The sequence below is a fragment of the Muntiacus reevesi genome, chromosome 1 (assembly GCF_963930625.1).
Source record: "Muntiacus reevesi chromosome 1, mMunRee1.1, whole genome shotgun sequence".
Lineage (NCBI taxonomy): Eukaryota > Metazoa > Chordata > Mammalia > Artiodactyla > Cervidae > Muntiacus > Muntiacus reevesi.
In genome coordinates this window covers 176666390-176690715 of record NC_089249.1, presented here as the reverse complement: position 1 = coordinate 176690715, position 24326 = coordinate 176666390, and the positions used below count along the sequence as shown (strand labels likewise).

Here is a 24326-nt window from a genome sequence, read left to right as displayed (position 1 = left end):
GTCGCCCCGTGTCCCCTCGGGCGCCGGGCCTGGTGCTTGGGCGGGCGGAGGCGGCAGAGGGCCGCCCGGGCTGGGAGGGGGCAGCTGCTGGAGCTCCCGGGCCGGCGTCGCAGCGTGCGCCCCGCGGCGCGGGCTCCGTGCGCTTTCCCAGCCAGCCCCACGGCCTCCTGGGTGCGCCGGGACCCCGGCTCCACCCTCCCCGCGCCCCAGGAAGCCGGCCACGCCCTCCTGGCCGGGCTCCACCCCCTCATGTCGCCGAGGCCTCGTCCCAGGTGTGGCCTCAGGTGGCTCCTCCGTCCCTCACGTGTGAAGGTGGACGGGGAGACTGGGGACAGAGCTCAGCTGAGATGGAGAGCGGTCAGCAGGCGGCACGGTGGTCAGCTGGATGTGTGGGGTCAGTCAGGGTGTGGGGTGTCAGCCACGGTGTCTGGGGTTCAGTCAGGGTGTGGGGTGTCAGCCACGGTGTGTGGGGTTCAGTCAGGGTGTGGGGTGTCAGCCACGGTGTGTGGGGTCAGTCAGGGTGTGGGGTGTCAGCCACGGTGTCTGGGGTTCAGTCAGGGTGTGGGGTGTCAGCCACGGTGTGTGGGGTCAGTCAGGGTGTGGGGTGTCAACCACGGTGTCTGGGGTTCAGTCAGGGTGTGGGGTGTCAGCCATGGTGTCTGGGGTTCAGTCAGGATGTGAGGGTGTCAGGTTGTTTGGGGTGTCAGGGTGTGGGGTGTCAGCGGGCTGTGTGGGGTTCAGTCAGGATGTGGGGTGTCAGCCAGAGTGTGGGGTGTCAGCGGGCTGTGTGGGGTGTCAGCCAGGCTGTGGGGGGTTCAGTCAGGATGTGGGGTGTCAGCCAGAGTGTGGGGTGTCAGCGGGCTGTGTGGGGTTCAGTCAGGATGTGTGGGGTGTCAGCGGGCTGTGCAGTGATCAGCGGGTATGGGGTGTCAGTGGACTGTGTGGGGTTCGGTCAGGATGTGGGGTGTCAGCGGGCTGCGTGGGGTTTGGTCAGGATGTGGGGTGTCAGTGGGCTGCGTAGGGTTTGGTCAGGATGTGGGGTGTCAGCGGGCTGTGTGGGGTGTCAGCAGGCTGCATGGGGCTTGGTCAGGATGTGGGGTGTCAGCGGGCTGCGTGGGGTGTCAGCGGGCTGCGTGGGGTTCGGTCAGGATGTGGGATGTCAGCGGGCTGTGTGGGGTTCGGTCAGGATGTGGGGTGTGAGGCTGTGTGGGGTGTCAGCGGGCTGTGCAGGGTCAGCCGGGTGTGGGGTGTCAGCGGGCTGCGTGGGGTTCGGTCAGGATGTGGGGTGTCAGCGGGCTGCATGGGGTTCGGTCAGGATGTGGGGTGTCAGCGGGCTGTGTGGGGTGTCAGCGGGCTGTGCAGGGTCAGCCGGGTGTGGAGTGTCAGCGGGCTGCGTGGGGCTTGGTCAGGATGTGGGGTGTAAGGCTGCGTGGGGTGTCAGCGAGCTGTGCAGGGTCAGCCGGGTGTGGGGTGTCAGCGGGCTGCGTGGGGTCCGGCCGGGCTGTGTGGCCTTGGTGCTGAGCCTGGTCTGGTGGCCGTGGCCCTCATGTAAACAGCGCTCCGGCTGAGCTCCAGGAGCCCTGAGCCCGAGTCTGCGGTGACCCCGCATCTCATCTGCTCGTTATGTAAGGTGACAACACGGGCATGAAATAGAAACCAGATGTCGGGGCGGAGCTGGGAGTCGCTTGCCCGCGAGCGCGCTGGCACCACTGGGGTTTCTGCTGCGATCCAGCCCCGTGCCCTGGGAGGCCTGGCTCCGGAGGGCCCTGCCCCGAGATGGAGGCCTGGTAGGAGGTAGGGAGCAGACGTGCGGGCCTGTCTCTATCGGGAACTGTGCGGGGCTCCCCCTGTGCGGTGTAGTGCTCACGGGCCTGGGAGGCCCATGACTCGCTCCCGAGGGTCAGCTTGGACGGTGAGGCCGGCGAGGGGTGAGCAGGCTCCGCGCTGCCCCGCCAGCCCTGCGTGCCGGGGCTCTGCCTGGGCCGGGCTGGGGAGTGGCCGGAGCGCCTGCGGGGGTCAGGTGGGGGCTGCTGGCAGCTGGTGGAAGGACTGGGGGGCCACTCTGGGCGGCTCAGGGCAGCCTCTCGTCGGGCCAGGCCCCTCCCGGACGCCCGGAGGCCTCGCTGACCCCCTCTGCCTGGCCCGCACCCGGGGTGCAGGTCTCTGCCTCTGTGAAATGTGATAAACGATTCACCTTGCCCACGGACGTAGAGCCTCCTCCAGGAAATGACAGGCGGCCGTGGACGGTAGTTTGTCCCTCTCATCTAACAAGTGAGAAGATGCCCGTGACTGTTATTTTCCAGAAGTTGATCCTCCAGTGGTCCACAGGTTCCGTACTCTTTGGAGACCCTTCTGGAAATGGGCCTGGGTTCTTGGCTGTGAGCTTCGCTCCTGGCCTGCTTGAAAAGCTCGCGGAAGTGTTGCCTCCTCAGTGGGAAAGGCCCGGCCGGGAGCCGCTCAGGTCACAGCGTCTCCCTGTGTCCGAGGCCCGTCCGGCAGAGCCACAGAGGGACGCGGGCTCCTAGTTCTGAGTACGGACGCCCCTCGGGTCCTCAGTCTCGTGTATATATAGTGACCGCCGGCGCGTGGAGAGCTTTCCAGGTGCTGGGGTGTGCGCAGTGTGTTAAAGAGCTTCTTACACAGTCCTCTGAGCACGTCTACAAAAGAAGGTGCAGGTGGTCCCTGACATGGGAGGTTCGACTTGAAGGTGGCGTGAGAGTCACTTGAGGTCAATAGAAGCCGTACTTTGAATTCTGGTTTTTGCTCTTTTCTGGGTCAGCGGGGGATCCGACCCTCTGTTGTGATGCTGGGTGTGCAGCACCCCACATCAGCCCCGTGATCCCGGGGGGAGCAGCCGATACAATGCCAGCCATTCTCTTCCTCACTCCCAGTGTTCAGTGCGTCACGTGGGACAGTCCGCATCTTACTGTAGAGCAGGCTCTGCGTGTGACGGTCTTGCCTGACTGTAGGCGGATGTAAGTGTCCTGAGCACCTTCAAGGTAGCAGGCTAGGATGTGATGGTCAGGAGGTCACGGTGTTACGTGCCTGTTTGACTGACCGTATTCTCAACTTACCGGGACGTAATCCCATGGTAAGTCGGGGGGACCTGTGCTTTTAGCACTTCATTTCACAGAAGAGGAAACGAGCCCAGGGACGGTGAAGGACTAGCCCAGGTTGTCCCACGGCGGGGTCCCGCCCCGGCAGGGCCTGGACGTGGTGTGGTCGCTTGCGCCGGGGTGGACAAGGGGCCTCACTGGGCATCTGCTGCTGGGCCTGTGTGCGGTCCACCTGTGAACGTCAGAAATGAGGGCAGGAGTCCGTGCTGACGGAGTGGGATGCCGTGGAACTGTGTGCAGCGACTCCTTAATCAGGGTCCTGGGAGGAGGATGTGAAACACGGGGACATCGTTATTCCATTTTGCTTGTTCTAGAAGAGAGCTTGGGAAAACCCACCGGCAGTGTTTGGCAGGCCAGATGCAGTCGTTAGGAAATGATCCGAGTAAGGAGAACGTCTGAAGCCATTCTCTCAGGCAGGCATTGCCCTTGACGGTAGAAAAGTGTGTTTAGAATTGCAGGTGGTGACGGCACCGTGGAGCCCGCGTTCTGTAGACGTGGCGGGGGCTGCCCAGGGGACGGGCAGATGCGTCCTTCTGACCCGGGTCCCGGTATGTCTCTGTGCGGCCCTCTGCCCTCCCGGGCCCCTCGCCTGGGTTCCGGCAGTGGCCGCTGCGGGGCACTGGGAGGCCGCTGTCGTCTGGGTCTCAGGCTCGGCGGTGTTTGGTTCCTAAATGTGACCCCTTCTTCATGTTCCTAAAATTAGCCCTGCTCCCCTGAGGGTCCTGGGTTTAGCTGCGGCCCGGCGGAGGGCATGGAGCCCGTTCCAGGACCTGGCTCTGCGCCCAGGGCCCTTCTCCTTGGTGTCAGGTTTCCAGACCCTGCTGGGCACCTGAGGCTGGAAGAAAGCAGGGCGTGCAGGGGCCTGGCGTGGAAAGGGGCAGCTGACCGCTTGGTCTGGGAGCTTGCGTTGCAGTGTTGATGGCCGGAGCGTGGACTCGAGGCCACGGACGGGCTGCCCCCAGCCCTGCGGCCCCGCGGCCCTGCTGCCCGCTCAGGCTGGGCTCGTAACATCTGGTGCATCTCAAGCCCTTTCCAGAAGCTTCTCCCTCTGAGTAGCCCCTGGACAGCACAGGGTGCGGTGGGACAGAAGGGCGGGTCCTCAGTTGTCATCCGGTGCGGGGAGGCCCTGCCTTGGCCTCACTGCCCTCCCTACCCTTGCTCACCGTTCAGAAGCGGATGGACTCTGGGGCTGGGCTCTGCTGTGTCCAGAGGCCTCGGTCCCGCCGTCCTGTGGTCAGCCGGGCCCGTGGGGGCTCGTGGGGAAGGGGCCCCGTCCTGACGCGTAGCCGACGTCCCGTGGCTTGTTTGAAGTGAAGAGCATGTTTTCCAACGTGCGTTTCACGTGCAGTCGTGAAGACTGTGGAGCTGGGGTGTGTTCAGAGCTGCCTCTGCGCTGGTAGGCCGAGTGTGGGGCCCAGATGTGTCTTCACTCAGGAAGGAGCCCGTGGGCTGGGAGCAGGGGTCAGGGAGGCTGTCGGGGTTGGTGGTGACACTCAGTGAGTGAGCAGCCTGGCCAGGTCACCTCTCGGGTCCTGGTGCCCATCGCGGAAGTCAGCTCCTGGTCATCACCACTGACCTTGGGGCCCGGTTCGGCGGCTCACATCTGGCCAATGGACCCTGGGAGTCACTCCAAGCCTAAACACAGTGCATGAAGGGGTGGGAAACGAGAGGAAAACAGTGGAGACCAGGAATTTGTTCAGAAAAGTGACTTCCCAGGGGAGAGCTGGGATGCCTGTGACCCCAGACTCGTCTTCAGTTTCCAGAAGCGAGACTGACTGGTCTGCCAAATTCTTAGATCTTGAGTCCCCAAAGCATCACTCTGATACTTAGACATTAGGCCAGACCGTCCAGGGCACCAGGAATAATCCCCGCTGTGGGGATCACTGTCGAGTGAGTTCACCCACAGGTGTCCACTCATCTGGGTGCTCTGTGTCCACCTGCTGCTGTCCAGCTTCATGGCCTGTGAGGGCAGTGACTGCTGTGTCCCCAAAAGTGTCCAGATAAAGGGAGGTGGAAAAGTGTTTGCCAAAGATTCACCTGTACAAACTCAAGAGAGTGTGTGTGTGTGTGTGTATATTTATACTTGAAATATGGGCTTCACTGTTCCATTTGTCTGTTGTTGTTCAGTTGCTAAGGTGTGTCCAACTCTTTGTGACCCCATGGACTGCAGCACGCCAGGCTTCCCTGTCCTTCAGTATCTCCTGGAGCTTGTTCAAACCCATGTCCATTGAGTCGGTGATGCCATCCAACCATCTCATCCTCTGCCGTCCCCTTCTCCTCCTGCCCTCAGTCTTTCCCAGCATCAGGGTCTTTTCCAATGAGTCAGCTCTTCCCATCAGGTGGCCAGAGTATTGGAGCTTCAGCTTCAGCATCAGTCCTTCCAGTGAGCATCCATGACTGATTTCCTTTAGGATTGACTGGTTTGATCTTCTTGCAGTCCAAAGGACTCTCAAGAGTCTTCTCCAACACCACAGTTTGAACGCATCAGTTCTTCGGTGCTCAGCCTTCTTAATGGTCTAGATCGCTGGTGGTTCAGAGGTTAAAGCTCCTGCCTGCAATGCGGGAGACCCGGGTTTGATCCCTGGGTTGGGAAGATCCCCTGGAGAAGGAAATGGCAACCCACTCCAGTATTCTTGCCTGGAAAATCCAATGGACAAAGGAGCCTGGTAGGCTATAGTCCACGGGGTCACAAAGAGTCAGACATGACTGAGCGACTTCACTTTCACTTTTCAATTTTTCTCACATCCATACGTGACTACTGGAAAGACCCCAGCTTTGACTGTCCGGAGAGCCCCGTTGGTCTAGGGATGGCTGGAATTTAACAACTAAGTGAAGCAAAGCTGCACTTATGCAATAATTTGAACATTACTGAAAGCCAAACAAAGTTTTTATTTATTCTGCCTACAAATCTGTAAACTTCTAGAATTCATTTTGGAATACTTTTTCTGAAAATAGTTCATGCAGAAAGTGTTATAGGACAAAGATAGCCCGACTTCTGCATTGCCTGCCCGTGTCTCTGCCCTCACCTTGAGAAACCTACCATCTGCAGCAGGTATGAGCACTGACCACTAGCTTATTGTCCTTATGGTTAGAGAACATGGTAGAAACAGTCAGATGAACGTGCCTACATTTGTGCCATTTAGATTGATTTATCGCTAGTGAAAAACCCACCAGCCAATGCAAGAGACGTAAGAAATGTGGGTTTGATCCCTGGGTCAGGAAGATCCCCTGGAGGAGGGCTTGGCAACCCACTTCAGTATCCTTGCCTGGAGAATCCCATGGACAGAGGAACCTGGCAGGCTACAGTGCATGGGGTTGCAGAGTTAGACAGGACTGAAGTGGCTGAGCACGCACATGTGCATTGTCTGAATTTGAAGGATGGAGCCCTAACTGCCTTCAGCATGCCCTCGAGGCACTGGGTGTGTTTGTCAACAGGGAAATCTTGCTAAGACCAGGGCCTGCGGACCAGGTCCTACCCCGTACATGCCCCCAGCCAACCACTCCAAATGCCCTTTGCTAGGCTGGAGGGAAGGGGCTCACTCTGAAGACTTTGACTCGAAGTCATTTGCATTTTTATAGGGTTTTTTGGTTTTTGTTTTTGCTAACTTAGAGGATCCCATGTGGAATCCTGTTCTGCTGAGGGTAGAGGCTCTCACTGTCCTTCCTAATCCTCATCAAACAGTTTAGAGAACAGTTAACCCGCTGTTGGTGTCCACGGACACAGGGAGCAGCCCTGGGGCTCCTGACCCTGGGGGCCTCGGCACAGGAGCCTGGCAAGGGGGAAATGCTCCTGGGCCAGCTCCTCTTTTAAAACTGCCTCTGGAAGGGGCAGGGCGTTTAGAGAACTTGGGCAGTTAATTCAAACCGAGCGTTTAGGATGTTCTCCTGTGTGATCTGTTATTCCATCTGAGCCTCGCGGGAGCCCCGAGAGAGTTAAGCCGGGCCTGGTGCGTTAATCTGCTTTTTCAAATTGTTAATAATGAAAGTGACACCAGATCGCCATCCCGTATCACTTCGTGCTCACAACCAGTTTACACGGCTTAGCGCGTGTGATCCTCACGGGAGGCGAGATGACTCCTGCTCCAGGGGCTGGGCCTATGGGCTCCCGCCCGGTGGAGCGAGGACCTCCCCAGCTCCATCTGCTGTGCTCCCCGTCCTGGGCTGTGCTCCCGTCCATCCTGGGCTGGGCTCCCTGTCCTTCCTGTGCTCTTTGGCCTTCCTGGGCTGTGCTCCCTGTCCTGGGCTGTGCTCTCATCCATCCTGTGCTCTTCGGCCTTCCTGGGCTGTGCTCTTCATCCTGGGCTGTGCTCCCATCCATCCTGGGCTGTGCTCCCCGTCCTGGGCTGTGCTCCCCATCCTGCACTGTGCTCCCCGCCCGCCCTGGGCTGTACTCCTCATCCATCCTGGGCTGTGCTCCCATCCATCCTGTGCTCCTCATCCATCCTGGGCTGTGCTCCTCGTCCATCCTGGGCTGTGCTCCCCGTCCTGGGCTGTGCTCCCTGTCCTGGGCTGTGCTCCCCGTCCTGGGCTGTGCTCCCTGTCCTGGGCTGTGCTCCCGTCCATCCTGTGCTCCTCGTCCATCCTGGGCTGTGCTCCTCGTCCATCCTGGGCTGTGCTCCCCGTCCTGGGCTGTGCTCCCTGTCCTGGGCTGTGCTCCCGTCCATCCTGTGCTCCTTGTCCATCCTGGGCTGTGCTCCCACCCATCCTGGGCTGTGCTCCCCGTCCTGGGGTGTGCTCCCGTCCATCCTGGGCTGTGCTCCCCGTCCTGGGCTGTGCTCCCTGTCCTGGGCTGTGCTCCCGTCCATCCTGTGCTCCTCGTCCATCCTGGGCTGTGCTCCTCGTCCATCCTGGGCTGTGCTCCCCGTCCTGGGCTGTGCTCCCTGTCCTGGGCTGTGCTCCCGTCCATCCTGTGCTCCTTGTCCATCCTGGGCTGTGCTCCCACCCATCCTGGGCTGTGCTCCCCGTCCTGGGCTGTGCTCCCCGTCCCACGCTGATCCTGTTCATGCCTGGGGACCACTCAGGTAGACCTGGCTGAGGTCAGTGGTCACTGGCAGGGCAGCCGGACTGGGGTGCAGGCTATTCTGTCCCAGTGCTGGGCTGTGACCTCCATGGGTGCTCAGCAAGGCGGGGGGCGAGGCGAGACGGGTCAGGGAAGGCCTGGGAGGCCTCGGACGCAGTGGAGAAGAGAGCGAGGCCCTGATGCTGGACTGTGCTGGGGACACCAGGGCAGGGGCCCTGGGAAGCGGGGGGCCTGGGGCACAGCCTCCTGGGAGGCTGAGTGAGCACAGGGCCTGCATCCGTGCAAGACACATGGCGGCCAGCGCTTTCGTTAGGAATAAGGAACGCGGCCTCTGGTCACTGCGGGATGCAGTTTACAGATGAGCTGTTTCTACCGATGACGCAGACGGCATCCCGGCCCGCCTGGACGCTTTCACTTGATGGGCAAATCATGGAAGCGACTCAATGGGTTGGTTTTAACTGTGAGTTAAAAAAAAAAAGTTGAAAACTCTATGATGACAAGTGATTTCAAGAGGAGAACAAAGCAAAACAGCTGGAAGATAAATAGAAAAGCAAACCTGGACCCCGAGGCTGTCCGCTGTGCTTGGGACAGCCCGGGCTGGCCTCCGCCCTGGGGCGGGCCACACCAGAGACATTTGGGGTTGATTGCAAAAGAGTGGGAAATATTTCCCTTTACAGAGGACAGGTCTCGAGGAGAGGAAGTGGAATTTTAAGCAGGCACTACAGAAAGACAAAAATAAACACACTAGAGTAGATAAAAAGTAAGAAACAGCTCCTTCAAATCGTTAAGCCCTAAGGGCTTCCTAGGAGCCCAGTCCTTAGACCACCACACATCTGTCTTTGCTCGAGTCCCCAGGCCAGGGCTGAGCTCGGGGGGACAGGCCTGGCCAGTGTCCCCCACTCGAAGGTGGGGTCCCCCCCAATGCCCGGGTATCTAGGTGCCCTCTCAGGCCTCTCTGGCTCTGTTACCTGGCTTGGGGCACCAGCCTTCACGTGCTAAACTCGAGGCAGGCCACTCTGGGGAAGAGCGGTGTTGCCTCTCGGGCGCTGTGGCCGCGCTGGCCTCTGCAGGACGGACAGGCCCTGGTTGGTCGCTCCTCTCAGCAGCCTCGCCTGGAGCTGCCCCTTGGCAATGGGTCGGTCTTCCACTTGCGTTTTTTTGTAAAGACGCAAACGGATGACGGGCCAGCAGGACAGACATGCGGGCCGGTGTGGCGAGCCCAGCGTGGCCTCTCCCGCTCGTGGGGACTTGAGCAAGAGCACAGTCCCATTTGGGCCACACAGCGGGAGGAACGTCCTGCAGGAGTGAGAAGCTCAGACTGAGACACACCCAAAGCCCACAGCTGTCCCTGATAGTGGCCGGTAGGGAGGCTGACTTGTCAGGATGCGGGCGCGGGGAGGGGGCTTCTTTCACCAGGGGGCCTCCGGCTGGTGTTCACAGGCTGTGGAGACAGCCCCCCACCACCACGGGGATGCTGGTACCCGTCCCAGCGGCTCAGGTGCAGGCCTCTGGGCCTGCGGGGGGCAGGGAAGGGACGGGGCGGCCCTCGAGGGGTGCTCCCGGGTGGGGGGAACCCGGGGAACAGGGTGGGGGTGGGGAGCCCTCGCCTGGGAAGGCTGTATGGAGCGGCCTGGCGGGGTGAAGACGTGGGCTCCCTTGTTTCTCCCGCCGCCAGGCAGCGTCGATCGTGGACAGGGCGGAAGGGGAGGGCCGTGCGGAAGAGTCCCGGGGACACAGAAGCGGCCCAGGGCTTCGCGTGCCGACGGCGGGCTGGCTGCACTTCGTGTTCTCGCGCCCATTCGACAGGCAAACTCGGTGGGATTAATCCACGTGTTCAGCACACAGTCGGGTCTACGTGACAGGGCGTTTCCCCTGCTCACCTGGAAGAAGAGGAAAGACACTGATACAGGCGGCTTTCTGAGGAAGAGCCCTCCCCCCGACCTCTGATCAGGCCGTGCACGTGGGGGAGGGGGGGAGGGTCTCAGCTCCACGTACAGACCACCTGCTGCGTGGGGCCGTCCAGCACTTACACGTGGCAGGTGCAACCGAGGAGCCAAGTTCTCATTTTCCTTTTAATTGACTTCAGGGTTAGTTGTCACGGGTGGCTCGAGGTTCTGCAAGCCCAGCTGTGAGCAGGGCTCCAGGCTGAGGGCTTTCTCCAGCTATTGGAAAATAGCCCGCTGACTCCTTTCGTGTTTCCTGATGGGGATGAAAAAGGAGGGGGCTTGTGTGGGAATGGGGTCCTCTCTGAATGATCCAGCCGCGCTGGGTCTTAACTGTGGCAGACGGGACCCGGTTCCCTGACCGGGAACTGAACTCGTGCCCCATGCGCTGGGAGCACGCGCTTGTACGCCTTGGACCACCAGGGGAGCCCCGGGAGTGGGGCGCTCTTGACAGGTGTGACGGAAGCGGGGCTCGCTGACAGGGGAGAGGTCCTGGGGCCGCGGCGCCTGGCCTGTCCCAGCTGTGCCCTGTCACTGGCCCGGCCAGCCCCCTGCGCTCCTCTCGGGTTACAGCGGGAGCAGGGCGGGACGCCGGACGCCAGGCAGACGGCGTCCAGATGGGCTTTCTCAGGCTGGAGCCAGTGAGCCCGCAGGAGCCACGGCCAGCGGTGACAGACCCACTCCGTGGGCCCAGCCCGGGCCCTTCTCACGCGCGGAGGCGTCTGCTGCAGCTGCAGGGACAGGCGGCAGTTCCTCGGCCCGTAAGTGACCACTGGCCACCAGCCTGTGAGGCGCCAGTGCCGGCGAAGACGTGCGGGTGTCCCTCTGCTGCGCGCGTGTGGCCAGAGGCCCCAGCCCACCCACCGCCCCTGGTTTCTGATGCCGGAGCGTCTGCATGCGCCCGGGCCGCGCACAGCGTTCCTTAAGGCGCCGAGATCACTTCCAGCCCTTTGCGCTCCATTCGAGGAGCGTGTCCGAAGTGGCTGTGTTCCTCGCGGCCACCCTTCCTAAAGGAAAAAAAAAGATCGGACCGTCGGTGTGTTGATTGCGGGGACTCCCCTGTGGTGGCAGGCTGTCCAATCCAAACTTTTAAATAGTGACAAAGGAGGGGTTTTTTGCTGACTCCTGTGTGTGTGTGTGAGGGGATGATGATGTCCGCCTGTGACGCGGTTGAGTCTGAAAGCATCTCGGTAGTTACCTGAAAATGGTTCCGAAGCTGTGTCCCTCTGCAGTGAGTGTCCCAGCCCCTGCAGTGGAGTGAGTGGACGTGGGCATCGCCCGGCTCTGGGCGCCTGAGCTGGGCTGTGGTTTCGGGGCTCGTGGACGTGGTCAGATGTCCATCTGTGTCGCCCAGGCCCGGCCTGCCGGCTGGCATTTAGATAAAACAGAGTTTAGCAGGAGGACGGCTGTGAAGACAAGTGCGGGGTCTCCAGCAAAGCGCATCTCAACTGGGGACTCGCCCACTCGAGTGACAGTGACGACAGAGGGACCTCAGCCCTGGGGGTTCACGCTGTGCACCCTTGAGCTGAAGAGCCCCGGGGTCCCCCCGAGAGGCGAGGGCCTCGGTGTTTGTGGTTTCGGCTGTGAGTCAGGTTCTGGAAGCGTCCACCCGCTCCCTCGTGATGCCCGGGTGGGCTGCCAGCCGCCGCGCGCCCCGGGGCCAGCCAAACCCAGTCCCGGAGCCTGGACGCGGTCCCGGCCTGGCTGCTTCCGGATGCCCCGCCCTCACCCAGCGGCGCCCCGAGCTCACTGCCCTCCGGCCGTTTGGCGAGAAGCGTTTGGTTTGGTGTTTCTGGTTCGTGGTTTAGTCTTTGGCGTTTTCTTTTGATCCTGACGGTGTGCTGTGTGTGCACGCACCTGTGCTGGCCTCAGCAGACTCACACGCCCAGGCCGCGTGGGTCTCTCCTGTGTTTCCCTCAACCTCTGTCCATCCTGGGCATCTTCTCGTGCCCGCGGTGCCGTGGGGCAGATGCGTGCACGGCGGCAGTGGGCATAGAGGGGGCCTCTGCTCCGCAGTTATGAGACCTTCAACCCAGCTGTGCTGGGAATGAGCTGTCACTCACTGGGTCTCAGCTTGCTCCAGGATTCTGGGGGTGAACACAGCCTTCTGAAAATCTCTCCGTGTCTGAGGTCAGGCAGCCGGAGCAGGCCTGGCCCTGCGAGTCCAGTGGGCCTGAGCAGGGAGGCCTGGAGCCACAGTGGTTGGAGTCTCCACGGGCAGCGGGGTTTCTGCAGGGAGGGCCTGGGGGATGCTGGCGCGGCCTGCTCCCCATGGAGCTTCAGCAGCTCATGAGGCTGGACCGGTGGAGAGGGCTCCTGTGGACATGCTGTCCTCTGGGTGGAGGGGCTGTGGACACAGGCTCGTGCTCACAGAGACTGACCGCTGGCCTAAACCTCGGCTCGGAGCCTCTGTCTCTGCCTTGGGCTGCTCCGTATCTGAAACCACAAACTCAGTGTGCCAGACACACACGCAAAGGCCGCGCACTCTCCTCTCTGCAGGCTGTGACCCTGCTGCGCCCGAGCACGCAGGATGGGGTGCCCACCCCGAGCCCTGGTCCCCGAGCACCTGCGCTGAGCTCACGGCGTCAGGCAGGCTGGTCTGTGGCTTCCTGAAGGGCAGGGCTGCCAGGCACAGCCCCTGAGAAGGTGAGGCTCCCTCTTCCGAGCCCCGTCCTCTGAGCAGACCCTGCATCCATGGAGTCTGGGTGCCCCTGGTCCCCGTACTGGGGACAGTGCACGCCCCCCGTGGGAAGTGGGAAGTGTAGACGCCGCCTGGCCACTCATGCTGATCCACACTTACTCCCTGCGCAGCTAAGAGCCTGGCTGGGTCAGGGAGCAGGCCAGGGGCAGGGGGGACCCAGGCCGGGAGGGGGCCAGGCCAGGGGGTGGGGGGGTCCAGGCCAGGAGGGGACCCGGGCTCACAGGCCTGTCTGATGCTCCTGCCCTGGGTGGGGCCTCCCCCCGGGTGAGAGCACAGCCCAACCTTTATATTAAGTAGCATAAAACTAATCCCTTTTTTTAAATACAAAAATAAACAGAAATGAACGTTTTGTTATTTTTTTTTCCTGCGCCCCAGGGAACATCTTTTGGAAGCCATCGAGATCACTGTGTCATTTCTTTGGCAGGAATAATCAAATACTGAATGTCAAGGAAAATTAGAGCAAATAGTTCCGAGACCGTCTGATTCATACAGGCCTGGTGAGCAGGTTTCACCATCAATCCAGTGTTTTCTGAACGTGTCCGCCAGCCCCCTCTGCTCAGGTGCAGAGCCCCAACCGCTGACCCCCTCAGCCCCGCAGAGCTGGTCCGCAGGGTCCAGTGTGTGACCGACACCCAGGCCACTGTCCACAGGCGATTGGGGAGTCCTGCCCAGGTGTCTCGGAGAAGGCGGTGGCAGCCCACTCCTGTGCTCTTGCCTGGAAGATCCCAGGGACGGCGGAGCCTGGTGGGCTGCCATCTGTGGGATCGCACAGAGTCGGACACGACTGAAGCGACTTAGCAGCAGCAGCGGCCCCGGTTTCTGATTTAATGACTGATGTTCAAGAAAGAGACTCAGAAATCATCAGATAAATGCTAAGTCCAAAAAAATAAAAAAACAAAAAACACAGTGAAGGTTCTTCTAAATGCCAGCCAGCACTGTGACCCTGACTGCAGGAAGCTCTGCAGGGCAGCCGAGGCCCCAGGAAAGACGGTGACCTTTAGAGGCTGAGCATCAGTGCTGAGTTCAGCCGGCCGTCTGCATGGAAAATGCAGACAGTAACCAGAGGGACCAGGAGAAACCCGGGGCCGTGGCACTCTAGGTAGCAGGCAGGGCCGGCCGGCCCTGTGTGGCCTCAGGGCAGGGACAGTGCTCTGGGGCTTGGGATGGAGGCCCCTCTGTGGCCGAGCGTGCCACGTGCACTGTGTGTGTGTGTGTGGCGTGTGTGCTGCACGCGTGCTTCCTTTCCGCCTACGCCAGTGGAGGGCCTGGGGCAGGTGCTGGTGTCCGCCCCCCTCCCCCCCACTTAGGCTCCTGCGAGGGTGCTGTCCTTTCCTTCCGGGGGACCTAGGGCAGTCCCTCGTGCCTCTGGGCCTCATTGGGGTCATCTGTAGAATGGGTGCTCATATTCTCAGAGATCGGAGTCCCTGCTTGTGAGCTGCAAATCCCTGCCCCCAACTTCAGGGCCAGGTTGGACCCGGGGCCCTGCCAGAAGCCGCTGCAAGTGAAGCACGAGTGTGTGGCCGCGCAGGGAAGCGTCTTCGAGTGTAGGTCACGGGGCTCCGTGTTCCCGAGAGCTCCCCGCCTGGTGTGGAGTACAGGTGGTTGCTGTTCTTGCAGAAAATTGTCGGTGGTTTGGGCGAGGACATCTTACTTAAGGAATAAAATGAAGCTCAACGGGGACAGTCAGCTGGACACAAAACAGAAAAGCTTTAGGGAAGTTTAAGCATGAGAGGAAGTGAGAGATTACACGATAATTACGACGAGAGCGTTCTCTTTGAAGAAGCAGCAGTGCTTTGTCCTTTTTCGATTGTGAAGATGGGAACTGTTTATTGCAGGACATTTTTAAGGGTGTGAAAGCGGGTCCCTCCTGTCCCCTCCTCACCAGACCGCAGGGGGTCACCGCTGCGACCACGTGGGATGGCCTCTTGCAGCCCCTTCCCTCGCGTCCTCCTGTGCCTGGGATTTCTGCAGGCCGGCTTCTGGGTGACCGTGAGGTTTTGCTCGTTTGCCCCTCACACAGACAGTTGCCGTCATCCCCTTTATCAAGGCTGGCCTCTAGAGTGGTGCTGGCAGGTGCCATCCCGAGCTAGTCTGGCGCGTCCCCCGCTGCCGGGCATGAGCGGTCTGCAGGTGGCCTCTGGAATGCAAACAGGAGCAGACTCCTTCTGCCCGCCGCCCGGTGTCAGCAGGACTGCACAGCAACACCCACAGTGTCCGTGAGGGAGACACGGAGGAGCCGAGGCTGGAGCGGGGTCACCCCCACCCCCAGGCCCTTCCGTGTCCCGCCATTCGCCCTGGCCTGAGCTTCACCTGCCGTGGACTCTGGAGGCCCGGAGACAGGGCTGCATGTGCCCAACTGTTCCTGCCATTTTTCCCCCTCCACGGAAATGACAGCTTACCCTATTCCCGCCGTTGTCCCCCCGCCCTGCAGAAAAGACAGCTCATCCCCAGAACCTGGCCTGATGGGACTCTTGCTTTTATCTCCACGCTTGACATTCCATCAGGTTCCCAAATGCATCGAGTGGGCCCAGGATTCCCCACCGTCCCCCGCCACGGCTGCAGCGAGCCTCTCCCGGGTGCAGACCCAACAGGAGCCCCCAGCCTCAGGGCCTCGCCCGCTCCCCTCGGGCGGCCCCCACGTGGCCAGTGGCCGCCGTCTGCATCGGCGGGTGACTGAGCACATGAACGGGCCGGTCCCCTCGCTCACAGGAGGGGCCCGCTCTGCGTGTGGCAGGCGGGGGACCGTTGGAACGGCCCAGTGCTTTTCTAGAAGCACGTGTCCCCTCTCGCTGCTGTGCCTGGGTGACTGGAGGGCGCCCTGTTTCCTTTCGCTGCCAGGGCCCCAGACGTGCTCAGCGAGTGCGTGTAGTTCGGTGTTTTCCCGCTGAGGTCCGAGGAGGGATGGGGCCGGCGTGCCTGCCTTCAGGGTGCTCATGCTGCCCGCGTAGACCTGTTAGACTCACAGGCTCAGTGCCGGGGTGCTGGGCAGAACGGCGGCAGGGCGAGGGCCATGGGGGCACGCCCAGCGCTCCCCGAGCCCTGTGCAAGAGGAGGGAGGGGGCCGCCCGAACCAGAGGGCGGCCCCGGGGGCTCCCGCAGGCCTGTCTGGACCCTCTTCCTCTCCGTGGCCCCCCGCCTCTGCCGTGCTCAGGTCCTGGCTCCTATAGGTGCGGAGGCGGGGTCTGCTGCGTCAGCATTGCCAGGGTCCCCAAGTCTGAGGGCCCCGGACCCGCTGCATGCAGGCCTGCCCGCTGGGGCCCTGCCTGTGCTCCCCTGGTGGGTTCCTAGCCGCCTGGACTGCAGGGCGGCTCTCCTAAGACGGGGTGTTCTGGGACCCCAGATCTTACAGATGGTTACACTCACCTGAAAAGCTGGTGGGGGCCGGGTCCGTGCATCCGAACCCAGCAGGGTCCTTCTTAGAGGGCCCGCTCCCGTCCGCTGTTTGAGCAGCCTGCTCCTGGTCCTCTCAAGGAGGACGAGTCCAAGCGGTGACTGAGCAGAAGGCGGCAGCGAGAGGGAAGCTGTCCCCAGGGCTGGCTGGTGGAGGCCCGGGGCTGGTTCCCAGGAAGCCTGCCGGGTGGGCAGTCCTGCCTGATTTCTGGAGGGGTGTGCAGCTCCTCATTATGATTGTAAAAGTGCATCTAATGGGGCTTCCCATTTGTTGTTTGGATGGTAACTAACGTGGAAAGTTCATTTCCCACCCAGGGTCCTGTATGTGTTCTGCTTTGAGTACTAACAGCCTGACTTTTAAAGGGGGCTGTCCACCGCACATCCCCTGGAAACATCTCCTGGATCCTGGGAGCTTGTCTGCCTCCTTCTCCTACTCCAAGTACAGAAGGAAAAAACAGGAACCTGTATTTTCCCTACTGCGCACTCCCCCCCAATTCACTGCTACCAGTGAGTGGAAAACCGGGGTGGGCCTGAGTGACACATGTTTTTTGACCAGTCTGCTCTTTAATGTCCAGGTAGGATCCTGTTCTTTGCTCTTCTGCAACTCAAGTTAAACATTTTAAATAATGTTGGGGTGGGGGTGCCCTGTTCTCTCAGACCCTGCCGCGGCCGGGCGGCTGTGTCCAGGGGCCGGGACGCCTGGTGCGGGCAGTGTCTTGGCCCAGCGCCCCCTCCCTCTGCCCGTCGTTGGCATGTTCACCGTCCGCTGCCGTCCGCACCCAGGTGCTCCGACAGCCTTTGCGTCACGCCTCGAACAAACAACAAACAGTGGAAGGGTTTATGTTCTCAACCAGAAGAGCAGCCAGAGCCCCGTGTGTCTCCAGTGGGGCTCCGGTGGGGGAGGGCCTGGGCCCTGCCAGGCTGTGACTGTGCTGAGCCGGGGTGCCGTCTGCACGGGTGTCCCAGGAAATGCTCTGCTGGTGGTCCTGGACCCCAGGGCCCGGTGGCTCACAGCCTCCCAGCACCCGTGTCCCGGCCCCAACCCGCCTCCCGGCCTGGGCCGGGCCCAGAGACAGCTTCCTGCTCCGGGAGCCTTTGGGTGCTGCAGGCAGTGAGCGGCACCCTAGGACCTGCTCTGATCAAGTCTCTCTAGTCTCATGCAGGGGCAGCCAGCCGGCGCTCAGAGCAGCACCCACTCTCTGGAGCGCCCAGGCCCTTTTCTCCAAGGCGCTGGTGGATGTTTGAAACCTTCCTGACGATATTTAAAATGTGCGGACTTGGGAGAACAAAGCGAAAAGGCACCCACATAGATGTCTCCAGGGCTACCCCCCACCTCCCACCTGCCAGCCTGGGCTGTGAAGTAGAAATTAACCTAAATTAGGAAGATAATTGTTCCCCTGTTAATTGCAGGTTGTCCTCTAAAGCTGTTTTCATTTGTGAGGTCTCAGCAGCAGGCTGGCTTCGGGCCCGCCGGGGCCTTCCTGCACGCTGGGGCCCTGGAGCCCGGGTTCCAGAAGCCAGCAGTTGAATCTGGGCGTTTCTGGAGCCAGCCTCCTGTTCCGCGGATGCTCCCCAAGTCCCTGCTGCCGGCTGCGTGTTCCCGCAGACCCCTCAACCCAGCAGACCCCGACGAAGGGCTACGAGGCTGCCCTGCAGCACAGGCGACATAAACAGCCGGCTATTTTCGGCAGGCCCCGTCGCTGTCCCAGCTGTTCCGGCCTGTGCCCTGGCCAGCGCGTCTGGCCCCCCGCCCTGCACTTGGCCTTGGCCGGCTCGGGCCAGTGCCGGTAGGTGGTGATGACCTAAAACCTTCTTGGAACAGGCTTCACGGTAAGGATCATGTCCAGCGGGGCCTGGGATGGTTGTCGGGGGTTTTTCTTTGTCAGGAACTTGGTTTTCCATTTGGAAGAGCTGTTAGAACGTGGGGTTAGCCCTGCGCTGTGTGGCACCACCAGATGCGGGCTTGGCTTCCGAGGTGCTTTTTCTCCTGTTTCCATCCGTCCTTACTGGATAAAAGCCCGGAAGGAGAAGAAAACCCAGCCCCTGTGCCGCCTGTGTGATGAATAATCGCTGGTGATTGATGTGGCCCTTCCCCCCGCCCTTCCCAGTGGCTGTGCAGAAACTGTGGTGGCTGATGTAGTCGTGTGTGCGCACATGTGTGTGCCTGCATGTGTCTGTGTGTGCACCTGTGTGTGCACATGTCTGCCTGTGTGTGCCTGTGTGCGTACACGGGTGGTCCTCCCTGACTGCAGCTCACCCTGACTGTCCTGCCTGCTCTGCAGACCATTCCCCTGCACCCTCTGTCCTCGTCCATCCATGCTCTCCGGGCGGACATCTCCAGGTGGTTGGTTTCACCCCCTCCTGCCCTTCAGCAGGTAAGACGGGCTGCTCGTGGATCTTGTGTGTCCCGCGTCGCTGGTGCCTGGCGTCCCATAGCCTGAGCGTGTTAGGGTCTCGAAGTTGACTCAGACGGTAGGGAAGCGGATACGAGGAAGTCTGATCATTTGGAAAATGTTAGCTCACACTTGGAAAAGAAATAGCAAATTAAATTTAGTGGAAGTCGTTGACACATTCGAGATTTTAAATGGAGACTTTCTGTTGGTGAAGCCTGCATTTGGAGCGAGAACTTGCAGTCTTAACTCCTGGTGACTTGTTCTTTTTGGGGCGCTCGGAGCAGAAAACACCGCACTTCTGAGGCTGACGAGCCCTGTTCACTTTGTTGTTGTTGTTGAGTTGCTTAGGCGTGTCCGACTCTTCTGCGACCCCGTGGGGGTGTTGCTTCAGGTCCGCGTGGGCGCCCGTGTGCGGCGGCTGGAGTCAGGGCCCGCCTCGCAGCCTCGCTGCTCCTGACTGGGGCTGACCGCTCGCTGCTGCTAGGACTCCTCTCCTTGAATCATACTCATCCTTCTATTTTCTGCAGCGCGGTCCTGGGCACGTAGTTGGGATTCAGTGGAGGCTTAGTGAGCATGTCGACGTTCACTCTTGCCATCTCCTGTCTGACCACTTCCCGTTTACCTTGATTCATGGACCTAACATTGCAGGTTCCTATGCAATATTGCTCTTTACGGCATCGAACTTTACTTCCATCACCAGTCGCATCTACAACTGAGCGTTGTTTTTGCTTTGGTTCCGTGTCTTCCTCCTTTCTGGAGTTATTTCTCTACTCTTCTCCAGTAGCATATTGAGCACCTACTGACCTGGGGAGTTTACCTTTCATTGCCATATCTTTTTGCTTTTCATACTATTTCATACTGTTCTTAATACAAACAAGTGGCATGCAAAAATTGTTCCTCTGAAATTATGATTTGTCCACGCCGAAAAGAGACTTCCTTTTGTAGTTAATGCTTATTAAAAACAGGATACTAAAGAAAACCTGCCAAACCTCAAGGTCATGGAGGTCACGTTGAATAGTTCCCTTCTGTAACGTTTTTCTCCTGACGGTGAGTTTTCATGTTTAAAATTGTGATAAAATACACACAACATAAAATTTACCATTTTGGCCATTTTTAAAACCTACTAGACTTTAGTTGAACACTTTTAGCTTTATGGGACAACTGAGACCTGACAAAGGATTCCCACCTACCTGCTCCCTGGCACTCAGTTCTTCTGTTACTGACATCTTGCATCAGTATGGCATGTTTATCGTCCAGTTGCTCAGTCGTGGCCGACTCTGCGACCCCATGGAGTGCAGCACGCCAGGCTCCCTGTCCTTCACCATCTGCCTGAGCTTGCTCAAACTCATGTCCATTGAGTCGGTGATGCCATCCAGCCATCTCATCCTCTGTGGCCCGCTTCGCCTCTTGTCCTCAGTCTTTCCCCGCGTCAGGATCCAATGTGTGTGTGCTGACTCAATGTGTCATATCGGTCTCTTGCGACCCTAGGCCCGCCGGGCTCCTCTGTCCATGGGCTTCTCCAGGCAAGAATGCTGGAGCGGGTTGCCGTTTCCTTCTCCAGGGGATCGTCTCACCCAGGGGTCGAACTCAGGTTTCCTGCGTTATAGGCAGATTTTTCACCATCTGAGCTGCTAGGAATGCCCCAGGGAACCAATACTGATGCATAATTGTTTTATGTGGTTCTGTGATGATAGACACGTGACATTGTGCCTGTCTCAGAACCCACAGAACTGTACCAAGAGGGAACTTCGGTCCCTCCTGTGACTGTCAGTTTCGCCTCTCGCGAGGAAGTCTCTGATCGCTGTGTGCGCTGCAAGGCAGGGACCAGTTCCATGTTCTTGATCACGAGCTGTCCCACACCTCCCTGCTCTGTCCCCCTCCTGGACACCTGGGCCTGGCCCCACAGATGGAGTTCACTGGACAGGTTCCTCTAAAAAATTGAACTGGAAATTTGATTGGAGTTGCATTGAACACACGGATGAGTTTGGGGAGAATTTGCATCTTTACTGTATCACATCTTCCCCGTTCTTTGCTTGCTTGCTTTTTCATGAATTAGATCTTCTAATAGATTTTCATAATTTTCTCCATACAGACCTTGTACACTTTAGGTTATATTTATGTGTAAATATATATAAATACGTGTGTGTGTGCTTAGTCACTCAGGTGTGTGTGACTCTTTGCAACCCCAGGACTGTAGCCTGCCAGGCTCCTCTGTCCGTGGAATTCTCCAGGCAAGAATGCTGGAAACCATTCCCTTCTCCACGGGATCTTCTTGACCCAGGGATTGAACCCGGGTCTCCTGCACTGAGGTGGATTCTTTACTGTCTGAACCACCAGGAAGCCTTATAACATTAAGATACTGTTTTTTTTAAAAAGCAATTTATCTATTTCATCTAAATTTTCACTTTGATAGCAATGGAGTTTTTCAGTGACATTTTCTTATTGTTTTGAATCTCTGCTGGATTTGTAGTTATGCACCCATTTTCATATTAAACATTATATATTCTTCTTTCTGAGTAATCTTTGTTAAATTTTCAGGAACCAGCTTTTGACGCTTGATGGGCTTGGCTGTTCGTGAGCGCAAGGTTTTAGGGTTTCTCGTCTTCCTCCTCATTGCTCTGGGTGTTTTCTGTGTTCTTTCCCTCATTTCTGGGATTGGGTGGACCACTCATTCCTTCTCAGCTCCCCTTCTGTCCAAGTCACACATGTCCTTGGAGTACAGTGTGCTGTGCATCCACACTTAGCGTTTTTATGTACGTTCTGTCTTTTTGAAAGTCACTGTGATCGTATCCACCTGTGGAGTGATGGCAGGAGAAAGCACTCACCTCTGTGGTCTTCCTGCTGAACACACAGCCCCTCATCCAGCCCATCCCCACCGAGGGACTCAACAGACCCCCTGACCCATCCTCCTCAACTGTCAAGGCCGCCAGGAACAAGGAGCGTCCTGGGACCTGTCACGGCTGAGGAACCGAGGGGACGTGATGACCGAATGTCACCTGAAGTCCTGGGTGGGGTCCTGGGATGGCAGGAGGGTGTTGGGGGACAGCAGAGGAACCTGAGCAAAGTACAGGCTTCAGTTAACGATGGCACGTCCCTGCTGGTTCACTCGTCACTGATGCTGCGTCCCTGGGAGCTCAGCTGGCAAAGCAGGAGACCCCGGCTCGATTCCTGGGCAGGGAAGATCCGCTGGAGAAGGGAAAGGCTGCCCACTCCAGTGTTCTTGGGCTTCCCTGTGGCTCAGCTGCTAAAGAATCTGCCTGCAATGAGGGAGACCCGGGTTTGATCCCTGGGTCAGGAAGTTCCTCTGGAGGAGGAAATGGCAGCCCACTCCAGTATTCTCACCTGGAGACTCCCATGGACAGAGGAGCCTGGCGGGCTACAGCCCATGGGGTCCCAGGAGTAGGACACGACTTAGCGGCTAAAGAGAGAGAGACACACACAGGGACAAGACGTGGAGGACTCTGTAGTCACTGGTGACAGTGGGCCCCTTGGGGGATGTCTCTGGGTCAGCAGGGGCTCCAGGTCCCAGCAGAAGGCTCCTGTGACCCCTTTCAGGGTGGTCCCCCCCCCCCCGCCCCCGCCCTCTGCGCTGCTGTGAGCTGGTGCTGCGTGTCAGGCTGGTGGGGGGCAGGCAACGCCCGCACCATCCATCACATGCTCTCGCCCCTTGGAAGGATCAGCGGGCTGGACTCAGCCATCTCACCCAGGCCATGCCCAGAAGCAGCTGTGCCGCTCCACATCCCTGGGGGACGTTGACCTGAAGGAGTCCGAGGCTGTCTTCCTTTGGCTGAGCATTGCAGGAGGACATGGCACGCTGGCCTCTGCCTCTGTCCCTGCCTCGGGGCCGCTGGCGTGATAACAAACGGGAGAATGTGAAGGAAGAATTCCCAGATGACAAGCACGTCTTCCAGGGCTGACAAAGCCCACCCGGGCGTGTCTCAGGTGTGTCAGAACTTTCATCACTGTGCCGGTCGCTGACAAGCCTGGAATCACAGAGCTCTTGCAGACGAGGTGCTCTGGGTGGGGGGTTTCAGAGTCCTGCCCTCTCTGGGTTCCTGTAACTAGGAGACACTTGCGTGCAGGGACTGCGCCCTCCCCACGTGGAGACCATCGCCAGTGACTCTGGGACGTGGGGAGGGAAACACAGAAGCTCACAGTTCTTGGCCTCAGCTAGACGCTTGTCAGCCGTCCTCCAGAAGGCGTGGAGCGGCCCGGTGCCTGGCCGGCACGCGCCCTCTCTCCCAGGATGCCGCCCTCAAGTCACTCACACAGCCAGCTCTGCACGGTCCGGGGCACATCCACCAGGCTGGAGACGCACCTTCCCTTCCCTGCCTCCCCATCTCTCCCCGCAACCCAGGCGGTTTTGGGGCCCAGGGTCTCCTGCTCCCTGGAGGCCTTGGTTGATCAGGCACGGGGGGGATGCGCCAAGGTCCGCGGCTCCGCTGCAGCCTCTGCTTCTGGCTCATTCCTCCCTGCCCGCCTCACCCGGCCTTTGGCTGGACCAGCCCCATCTGTGCTCCATCTGGGGAGGGGCTCCAGCTTCTGCCGGGACTGGCTTTGGAGTCACAAGACTGGGACCGAACCCCAGCTTTGCTGTTTAGATAGTGGGTGCATGTCTAGTTTCTGGCAGCCTCGCCTTCCCTCATCTGTAAGATGGGTTTAATGAGACCCAGCTCGCATTTATCCTAAGGCTTTGGGGGTGGGTGTGAGTATAAACGTGTATGTTGGTGCGGCGTTGTAGACAGTCTGTTCACCGGATCATTAATAACTCACTTATTCAGTCTCTGTGTGTCTTCACCACCTCCGTGGGCACGGATCTCAGGCCTGGGTCTCGAAGAAGGACTGCAGATCATGACTTCGTTTCTGCAGGTGAAGGCTGGTTTTGAGTGAAAGTGTGCGGAGACCTGTGCCCTGGGGTCTGGAGGAGGCCCTGGAGGGCCGCTGCTGTGGTGAGGCTGTCCCGGGCGCCCCCCGCCTTGCACCCGCCCTGCCCTTTGGTCTGACGTCTGCGGTGGCCCCTGACTAAGGCCCGCTCTGGTTAAAGAGAAAGGATGCTGTGTGTGCGTTTACGGGCAGGGAAGCTGGCTTTGCAGAGAAGTCCAGAACTGTCTGAGGAGGCACGTTGCAGCAAGCCTGGCGTGTTATTGGGACACAAGTTCCTAGACACGTCACTGCACTGGAGTACTTTTTTTCTTTGCAAGTGAGATTGTCAGTATTTGTACAATGCTCCTGGTAGCAGAGGCACCTCTTTTTGGGGGACATCACCTCTCTGCTGGAGCTCACTCAGAGATAACTGGGCCACACCCTTTCTGGTCCTCAACCCTCTCTTGCGGGTCTGTGTTTTTTTCTTCCCATTTGAAGACTGGACAGCCTGAAGCCTGTGGCGAGCATACACTTTCTAAGGAACCCTGCAGCCTCCAGGTGGGCCTGGCCGGTGGGGAGGCGGGGTACGGGTGGCCCACGTCTTGGGGAAAAAGAGTTGTCTGATGTATGTCGCAGCCCGGGGAACCTGAGTGCTCGGAGTCACCGCAGGCCGTCTGGGGCAGATGGCCTTGCTGTAGGAGAACCACCCGGCCTTCTGTTGGCAGGCCAAGCGCTGGTGGGAGCAGGGGGGCCTGGGTCGCAGGGGGGCTGTGTGCCCTGGGCCCAGGTGTGCTTTTAAGGCGCCCAGACAGGCCCGGTAGTGTGAAGAAGCACCCCAGAAACAGAGGTCTCTGCTTTGGACTGTTTCCTAAAATTTCGTCAAGGATGTTGAGAAACTTG

General features: G+C 59.5%; 1 protein-coding gene across 4 annotated transcripts in view; it reads left to right on the top strand.

The window, feature by feature from the left end:
• HDAC4 (histone deacetylase 4) overlaps window positions 1-24326 on the top strand; it is a 284862-nt gene that overhangs the window by 90908 nt on the left and 169628 nt on the right. The window contains exon 1 of one of the 4 annotated variants that reach the window (XM_065917182.1): window positions 1728-1794. The exons of the other annotated variants lie outside the window; for them this stretch is intronic. The gene's annotated coding sequence lies outside the window, so the exon portion shown is untranslated. Of the gene's footprint in view, window positions 1-1727; window positions 1795-24326 lie in introns of those variants that run through there. 4 annotated transcript variants of the gene reach the window in all.